Below are 10,105 nucleotides of genomic sequence, written 5' to 3' on the forward strand. Positions count from 1 at the left end.
CCTTTTATTCTCTATATTCACACTCGTAAACAGAAGAAAAATGTGATATTCTAAATCGATATATTGGAAGACCCTAAAATTCATAACATGCTTTGCGTGCGACAAAGCTTGGGGCCATTGCATCAAATATACTGCAGAATTAGTAAACTGCCCAATGTTTAGAACCTTAAGATCATCTTTTTACCGCTTTGCCAGCTGAAGAAGTCTCTCCAACACCCCTGAAAGAGTTGGTATTATATCGATTTCATCTGTGCCAAACCTTCATCTGTATGCCCCCAGCTAGCGATTACGTGTAAAAGGCACATGTAAATCTTATGGCATTTGCCATGTGCTCTGCTGAACACAGGAGGCACTCACTGCAGCACACTGGTTGGCAGTTTCAGCAGAAGCATCTTACCTTCAAGCCGATATGCAGCATCCCAGCGGCAGAGCAGGAGGGACACCTCCACAGTCATGGTCTGTACCAACAGATGCTGATTCACAAAATCTTGCATGGTAATTTAAAGCAGGAAAGAAAAGTGTTGGAACAGGATGGACAGCAGCAGAACTTCAGATGCATGGATAAAACCTGCCAGAATCTCTTTTTTTTCCAGCATTTTGCTGATGCTCACATGGTTTATGCAAAACAAGGAAAAACAGAATGATACAGCATGTGCAAAAACTAATCAATAAAAGCCTTTCTTACCATACGCAGCTCCTCCTTACTGCGAGAGCTGTGAGGAACTCTAGCCTTGAAAAGGTTAGAGGTAGTATTTCTGTTGCTACTTAGGCACAGATGTGTGGGGAAACATTAAAGCAGCAGGCCTGCAGCATGTGACATCCGTCTTGCCAAGGATGACCAGTGCCTTCCAAGGGATAAGTACAGCTACACTCAGTTACAACAGAATGAACTCTAATTGCAAGTGAAGTGAATCTTCAGTGTAAGCCAAGGCCATTTAAAGCACATAAAGTGAAACATATTTTCAACAACTAGATCACATGTTGCTAGCCTCCACAGATTTGGGGACAAAGAAAGGATCCAGGGAGGTGAGCCACTAGAAATTTCTATTTAAGACTTTTGTTTTTTTTTAAAAGAGTGTGGCTCTGCCTGTTGGATCAAGCAATTCAAGTACTAATATTGCCGCGAAAATCTGCAGCCCAGCTGAAATGCACATCTGAATCTCACCAGTTTGCCTGCCCTTGTTTAAATATTAAGGGGGAAATTCTGCCGTGGGAAATGAACCTGCCATCCCCAATGCCCCTGGTGAACGGTGCCTACGCATCCTCAGGGCTTCTTCGTCCACTGTCTTCAAGATCAGGCAAATGACACACTAGAATTTTGGGACCGCAGTCTGGAACCTGGAGTGGTGCCACCAGGACTGTTAAAAGACTACTTCTGACGTAAGGACAGAGAAATATGAAGTAAAAAGCTAAAAATAGCTTGTGTGATAGCCAAAGCAGAACCATCTTAAATGCACGAGGTTCTTGAACCCCCAAGAAATGTCTGCCACACTCTCCCCAGCTCTGTCTGTGCTTAAATTCACTTCACGTAATACCAAAGCAGCACTTGGACCCCTGACATCTTTGCAGGGATACCTCAGCCTGCCTGATACAGAGGTCTGTCTCTTGGAATCAGTTCTCAGCTATTACAAAGAGCAGATACACAACAGAGGCAGGAACACAAAGTTTGCGAAAGTGACTTCATTTTGCTTCAGTTTATAGTCTGTTTTTAGGACTCTTTTAGAAGCATTTGAATTATGGGTGATAGAATTTTCTGTCGAAAAAAAGAAGCATCCCAGATTCAGTTGCCAGAAGTGGCCAAATCTGACTCTCCAGCAGTGTTATTCATCACTTGATCTTTGGTATCCCTATCTACACCCACTACACCAAGCCTCGGAGCGACCACCTTCCAAGGAAAGGCCAGCCACACAGGAAAGCAGCCCTACTTCCTTGGCTTGAAAGGTTTGCTCCAAGCACGTGATGAACTCTCTCTGTCTGGATACTCCTCTTCATGCCTGATCCTCTCCTATGCTGCCAGCCTGCTCTCTGCGCCTGGCACTGCCACAGTCAGAGCTTGCAGAATAACCACATCTCCCTGCAGTATGACAGCACCCTGTCACTAAGGCTGAGGCATGTGAGCCTATCCAGCTTGACCCCAGGACGTTGTTTTATTTTGACAAATCTGATCAGGATGAATTGGAGTGCTTCAATGAGATTTTTCCCAAGCTATAAGCTCAAGTGCCCACACTGGAATCTGAGCAGCTGTCAACATGACTAAATAGTTACTCTTTGTCATTTATGTTCCTGCATCACACTACATTTGCTTTTTGCTGGCACTTTGTGGTGCACCAGTGACTTTTACTATACGTAAAAGTCTCAGCTGTCTGCATAGGGCAGCAGAATTTCCATGTGTACATGGAATAAAAATCCCATTCGAGCCTTGTTGTCTTTAGCGCCACGTGCTCATATTGTGCTTCCCAATAACCAGCGGCAAAGTGCAATTGTCCGGCAGCTGTCATTCTTCGAGAAGAGTCTCAGGTTCAGATGGAGATTATTTAGCACAGTAGGTTTAATGAATGCTGCCAGAGAATCATCCCCTAGTTTTTAACTAACTCCTGAAATTGTAAAAAATGATAGGTCAGTCTCCGAGCTGGTGAATGTTGATTTAATGAAATCCCATTAATCTACATGAGTCAAATGTTACACTTGCCTTCCATCCTTGAATATGCGTTGGCTCCTTACATGATAACCATCTTCATCTGAGATTGCGATCCCATCCCTCTGCAGCTCACATCCATCCCCCTTCCCTGAAAAAAACAGTTACAACCTGGGCCATGGTTACAGACATGCCAAGTCAGCAACTGTGCTCCTTCAACCTTATTTCTAGAAACACCACTTGGCAAAGATATACAGTAGTAGTGTAAGGAAATTACCTTTGTCCTAAAGGTCAATATCATTCAAGGAAGAAGCAATCCTCTGAAATAGCAATTCTCAAGTAAACAGAGCAGCACTTCAATAGGAGCTAAACTGAATGGCAAAATCTCCATCCTAGCCCAAAAAGAAAAAAAATACAGAAAAAAAAATCCATGCCTCCATCTCCCTTCTCCTCTCCCTTCCTGTACTCGTGATTTCCCTACAGACTGTCAAAAGGAGTATTATTCCAATGTTGTTTGTCCCAATTTTCAAGCCCAAGCTCTCTTCACAAGCTCAGAATTAGGAAAAATCATTCTGGCTCTACCTGCATATTACAGCATTTTCCTGACAGAACTGTAATCACATAAAGATATTAGCTCACTCCTTTCTTTCCTCCCTCCCAACATGTGGCATCCAGAGATGTTTATGGCGTGATGTTCTTGTTACCTTGCAATGTATGAACTGGTATCCAGAACAAGGCAAGAACAGAGTAAAAGCAAAATAAAGACAGTTCCTTTGCTTTTCATTGATAGCGTTTCTTTATTACCATAAAAGCCAGCGCTGCCAACATTTACATGTGATCTAATTCCTGATCGAGCCTGTCTCAGATTCCCTGGCTGTTTTGATTACCAGATGATCAGAGGAAAGAAAAAGGCAGGATGGGTGAGCTGTCTACCAGTAGCAGTCACATAACAGAAATATAGATTCTTTCTTTTTTTTCTTTGAAAGAAAAAGGATTGGCTGGGTTGGTTTTTCATCTCCTTTCCCCTTTTCATTCAGAGTGACAGCTCTTCGATTCTGTGTGGCATGTCAACTGTTTTTCTAAATTAATGCATACTTCTAGAGCTATCTTTATGGCAGGAACATGTCCTTGTGAAAAGCATAGGTTAGAGAGTCATGGACTGAATTATGACAAAGTATTCCATTTTCTTTATGTCCTCAGCATTAACGTTTACTTTAACTATTTTAGATTGGGGGGGGTTCATTTGTTTTCATTTTTATAAGCATCTGATTGCAGGTCCCCAGGAAAAGGGCTTGATTGAGAATCCATACACTTAGACCATTCAGGCTGCCTCCGTCCCAATCTGGAAAGGCCCTGCTATGCTGGTTAGAGGTTAGTTCATGCTTCAGTATCTGCTGAGATTACTGATAGCAAACCAAACTCTCTACTGATTCACAGACACCTCAAACACTGAAGCTCTACTGCATGTGCAGACTGAAAAAAAAAAAATGGAAGAGAAAATACAGTAATTTTCTATTGGCCACTGAATTTTACCCAACTTTGTATGCCTTCACAAAGTGGCATTTGGCCCTCACATATTTGAAAACATTCAGCAGCTAGCATGAGCTGCAGTCCTACATATTACATTTCAGCTGCTTCCAGGACCTCCAGTAACTGCCATACCTCTCCTCATGCTTTTGCGTGACCAGACCATGCCCAGGTCTCCTGGCCTGAACACTAACTGTTACACCAGCATGGAGTTATTCTTCACATGTGCCTGTTCTATGTGCTCCTGAAAGATACCAGAAAAGAAAGCAGGAGCACGTGTCTTTCACTCAAGTGAAGACCATGATACATTCCCTCCTCCTGCCAGAAGCATGGCTAAAATGAAAAAGTCTAAGTTGTCCACCTCTGCATATCTTTTTTGGACTCAAACATCTGTTGTCATTTCATTCACCTAAGAAAAGCGTTGCTTCAAACAAAGCATCTTTCAGTTTTTGAAGTGAATTTCATACTAGACTGATAGCCTAGCAGACAGGATCCTTCTTTGTGTTTCCAGAAAATTGACAGAAATGGCAGTGGTATCCCATCACCCACTGCCCCTCAGCCCTTGCTGTTCTATATTACCTCAAGGAGCTTAAAAAATTTCCAGACTTATCATTTAATTATTTACTTCCTTGGCGAGAATCCTATGAATCCTATGAATCCTACGTGTTAGACACTTACCTGCCAGGAACGGGAAGAGAACTCGCTTCACCAGAACGACACAAGACAATAAGTGGTGCGAGAGGCAAATCTAGGAGGGAAAGATGTGTTATGCAGCAGTGATGTTACGCACGGCTGGCAGTCTCCTCAGCCATCCCTGCGAAGATTTCTCTGTTGCAGGAACCACAGCTGAAATACAGATAGAAACAGACTAGGACTGCAGTCGTTAGAATGAGAGGATGGAGATACAGACCAGGGCTTTCTCCTGTTACAGGATGTGCACAGATGTATGGGTAGAGTTTCAAATATATCTATTGGAAAGGACGGAATTATTGATCTGTATTGAAGGAGAGAGGAGGGATGGTGGGAAAGGAAAGAGTTGCTAAAAATAAAACAGTACTTCTGTTTTCCAGCCAGAAAAGAAAAAGAGAAATTCCTATTTCTATCCTACTCAGCAAATTAAAGAACGAGCGACTTGTTAGCCAGGATAATACACTTGGCTTCTAATGTGCCCAATTTGTTATTTGCTGATAAGTCTACACCTGACCTGCCAGCAGCATAGATGAAAATGACAGATCTGTGACTTCGCTGGCATAATAAAGGCTGGTGCATACAGATGAGGATTTTTCTTATCAACAGCCACCTCAAATCATGCAAGTATCAAGATTATAAACACTGACTTGTTTTTCCCCTGCTTGGAAGCCCCAGCTACCGGTGAGAGACCAGGAGAAAATGAGAGGGGCTGTGTGCGTGGGCAAGAGGGAGGGAGGTACACCAGCATAGGCACAAACTTACCATTTGACACGGCTAGTGCTCTTTATTCCCTCTTTGGAATGGCTTTCTAGAGCTAAACACTTCCTTTCTGTGCTTCTGCCACAAATCAGTGTATGACCAACCTTAAAAACAAAGCGAGTAATTTGGTTTTGTCTTTGTTTTCTTTAAGCAACAGTACCTTTCTCGTTACAAAACTTTGGGAGGGAAAGACAGTTACCTGTCCATAATCCTTGCCGAACCTTCAACATCTTCCCTTCCTTTTTGCTGATTTCCTCTCCCCTCCAGGCCTTTCCCTCTTCTGAATCTTCATTCCTTCTGTCTTGGTGTGGAGCCCTTGAAAAAATAAAATTAGCCTGGACTCCCTTTAGAAGCCTTCAGGAGAGCCTATTCTCAGTCAGAAGAGCATGAATTTTATCAATATTTACTACAGTTCATATTGCTACGAAAACTTCTAAATGAACAGGACAGAAAAATAAAAGCAGAGTCAAAAAAGGCGTATTTCCTATCGCCATTAAAAAGATGAAAGTAGAAAATGGCTCAAAAGTAACCCCCCTGCTCCCCTTCAAGAACAGTTTAAAAAAAAAACCTCAAAAGCACAAAAGCAGCAATAATAATGGAGAGGTACCATTGTTTCCAACCTTTTATTTCCTTTTTTTTTTTTTTTTTAAACTCTTTTCCTTTGCGTTTTGGCAGTTGTGAATAATTCTGTATCCTGGAATTGTTCTGCAGGCTATTAATGTCTGTGACCTTTTACATCAACAACAACAGCTCTACTTTCCAGTCATTTCTTGAAGTGCTACCTAATATGAATTTAACATGACTGAGGCAGCCTCCTACACCCCCCTACCCCTTTCTGAAACATACAGAAACCTGCTTCATCCTATGCTTTAAAAAAAAAATCAAATCATCAGAGGGGGATATGCTTTGTTAATAACTGTTTCACGGTGACAGGAAACAGCCAGCTATATTTTGCCCTTCCCAAGTTCTCCTGGGGAAATAAAAGGACTGATATTATGGTGGGATGATATCGTTACACAAGAAGATAATCTCTCATTACATCTGAGTCATTATGGGGTTCTCTTTTGAGTTTGTTGCTGCTGCTTTTAAGAGTGTATAAAGAACCCAGATGTGATCAAACAGATATCAAGAGCATTCTCCAACTCTATGATCAAATGTACACACATATCAAAAGTGTCTCTAGTTCTTCTTAGAGTCATTTAATCAAAGAGGTTAATAGACTGGAGTCTAGTTAGCAGCAGCACACTGCTGTTGCAACAGTCTCCCATGAAGGAAACAGACGGCGTCCTGTTGCAGAACAGATGGATAAAGTGGGCAGCAGATAAGCCATTTATGCAGGATGAAGAGGCCTCAAGAATAGAGGCTTTTAAGAATTCTTGAGCCTTTTAAGCCTTTGCATAATTTCAAGGTATAACTCACTCCATTCAGGAGCCAGAGATTTGTCAAATAATTTTGTAGAAGTTTTTTTTTTTTTTTTTTTGGCAGGTTTAATGAATTGCCTTAACAGTCAAGAATTACCCGGATTAGAACCTGACTATGATTTATACTTTTTAGAAGTCAAAGTAAGTTCCTAAATGTTGCTATCCCAGTTTACATTGGAAGTGAGGTGCAGGTCAAAATAAAGGGTAGAGACGCGCTGGACTGCAGCAATGCTTGAAACTTGACATGAATACTGCAGAGCAATAGATTCCTTCGGAAAAACACAGATTTGGGGGATGCCAAATTTTTTGTTTTGCACCTGATTTATCTCAGCTCCTTGCCAGCTGTCCTCAGACATCAAATTCTTTGCCTGGCCTGACAAAATCTTTTGGGCGTCTATTTCTCTTGGTCCAGGGCCTTTCATTTTTTCCAGTCACACAGACCAATGAACAAGGACTTCTGGACAACTTGCTCTAAAAAACATTTGTCAAGAAAAAGATGAGCTTCTGACAAAACATTTCAGAAAATCTGTTTTTCTCATGATATATATCAAATGTTCATTAAAATGTTTTCAGTTAAATCCTTTTCAGCTGAAGCTGTTCACATTCTCTGATGAGAAGCTGACAATTTGCAAGGCAAATCAAGATATAAAATGTTTTGGTCTGGTTTGTGTTTACGTTTTTCATGGAAAAATCCCTCATTGCAGTATCACCACAACGGGGCTATCTTTCTCAAACATGCACATAGCAAATTGGCCATCTGATAAGGGACCCACAGCAACGAGGAAAACAGAGTTGATGGAAAAAAACAAATTGCTGGTTTCTACAATAACAAAGTCTTTCAAACTGTGAATAAGGAAGGGAATGTTGTGAAGCCATGGCAATATTTTAGGATTCTTGAGAATTACTGAGTTCCTGGAAATGACTTATCCACTCAGAAACCCATCTTCCAAAATGGAAGATGACTATGAATTCTCATGCTGTGTATATGGTACCTGGCACAATGATGATCTTTCATCTGGAAACAATTACAGTACAAATTGTTAATAATACAGCCCAGAACTTTCTGTTCTTAAATAACTCAGCTTTTTCCAATCACCTACTGTGCAGTTCACTTCACTTCAAGGTCACTGATTTGAAACTAGCCCAGGCAAGGAGCTACCACTACCTAATAGCTGCTTGGCAATAACATTTCAGCTCCTGAGGGACAGATACTGGAATTACTCAAATCATCACCATAAACAAAGCCCTTCTGTCATGCCATAACTGACAAGAGAAGGCCCGAATACCTCTGAAAGCTGGTACCTCTGAAATATCAGTCCATTCATATGGCTTGGTGCAGACTGGTCTGGCAGAGCAATGCAGGGATATTAACTCATCTGCTCTCTGCTTTCCACTTGTTCTGGAAACAGAAGCACAACTCTCCCTTGGTGTATGAGAACTAACATACTGAAAAAAAAAAAAAAGAATCTTAAAAGATTAAATTTGTTTTGTTATATCCAATATGTGGGCTAAGAAGCCCATCTGGTTTAAAAATACACAGTACCTGTGCAAATTTTTATGTATTGAAGCTTGAAGTGTATTGAAGTATTCTTTGCTGTAAAAATAATGGATCATGGATATTAAGGGGAATTTTAAAAATATTGGTAACGTGATGTACTTCGGACTTTACTGAACATGCATTTTCTAATTCTTCACTGAAAGGCTATTCACACAAGGACATTCTGGACAAAGGAGAGATATGAAGGGGATCACACAGAACGGCCAAAAGATGCATCTGTACACTTTGCCTGTCTCAGTGATAGCTCTCTTGTCTCCACTGATCTCGTCCCCTCTTTTTTGATGGAGAAAAATATTATTCTCCATCTTTCCAAAAGACAGCTGAGTCACAGAGCAAAGAAAGAACTGAAACGGTGCAGAAGAAATCTACATCTCAGATAAACACCAACAAAGTCCTGTTAGTGGTGATGCTAAATATACATTTTTTTCTGTCTCAACCAAATGCTATGTCCTTCTTGCTCTTTTGAATATTGTGCTTTGAAATTTTGCAGAAACGCAGAAGAACGTTTTTTATCTGAGATCTTGCTTCTAATCTCCAGAATGAAAGAATGGGAGATAATGAACAGATATTCTTGATGTCACTGGTATAATATTCTAGGGCTGTAGAAACAAACTCAATCTATACCACTTCCTACACAAACACATGATATTACAGCAGGATACTAGTGAAAAATGTGCCCGTTTCCCATTGGAGATAAAAATCATAAACAAGGACTAAATGCTTATTTAGCTATAGCTGTGCTATTACTTGGTACACATGTGACAGAGTATACTGTTAGGCAGCCGATGAAACTGGCCATTGCCTTTCTCTCCTCCAGTCAGGAAGGATTCAAACCATTTTTAAATCTGAGGCCAGTAAAAGCTCTTTAACTATGCAGATAATGTCAAGATGAGGAAAAAAGGTTATAGGAATGAGGAAGTAACCCAGTGATTTCTTCAGGCACTGCTCCCGTTCATGGCTATGCAGGCATTCAGCATTCAGCAAGGGGCTAGGAGCTGTCTTATGATGAGAAGATGAAATTCAGTTTGCTTACATCCCTCCTTTACAATACGGCAGGTATAGAGGCAGCCCAAACTGGTAGCTTACTCCTTCTCAAATAGCAAAATCTGATGATCAGATATCTCTTCCTTCCTTGCATGTGGAAGCTTATTTACACCTCCCTGCATTCAAATCCCTTTCCTTCAGTAAAGGGTTTTATATGGATTTTTCAAGCCATGGGGAACTTGAAGGAGTATAGCACCTTCTCAGATGGGGAGATTCACTCGTACTGGCAGGATAGGGGACTTTGACTATACAGTAATGCTCTTGTGGTGGAACTGAGACCAATTTGGAAGTCTCACTTTGGATTTACCATATATGAAGATGATCATCTAGCCCTCTCCAACAGTCAGCAAACGTGAGTGCGCTCTGAGGAAGGGATGAGAAGATCCTTCTCACGTGGATTTAAAGGTCTCCTGCTGTTCAGGAGCAGAATCAACCAGTTATTGCTCTGCTCTGTTTCTACAGAAAGAGTTT

The 10,105-nt window shown here is 41.1% G+C and overlaps 1 long non-coding RNA gene across 2 annotated transcripts; it reads right to left on the bottom strand.

Annotated features, from left to right (window-relative positions):
- Window positions 1–1,129: 1,129 nt before the first annotated feature.
- Window positions 1,130–8,472, bottom strand: LOC104151321 (uncharacterized). 2 transcript variants are annotated; one of them, XR_011142247.1, is made up of 5 exons: window positions 8,335–8,472; window positions 5,811–5,926; window positions 5,615–5,715; window positions 4,841–5,008; window positions 1,130–2,786 (listed from the first exon to the last, which is right to left on the bottom strand). It is a non-coding gene; the product is annotated as an uncharacterized lncRNA (long non-coding RNA). The 2 variants fall into 2 exon arrangements; XR_695756.2 differs by having other exon boundaries at window positions 8,319–8,472.
- Between the last annotated feature and the right edge of the window lie 1,633 nt (window positions 8,473–10,105).

This window comes from Struthio camelus, chromosome 7 (assembly GCF_040807025.1).
Source record: "Struthio camelus isolate bStrCam1 chromosome 7, bStrCam1.hap1, whole genome shotgun sequence".
Lineage (NCBI taxonomy): Eukaryota > Metazoa > Chordata > Aves > Struthioniformes > Struthionidae > Struthio > Struthio camelus.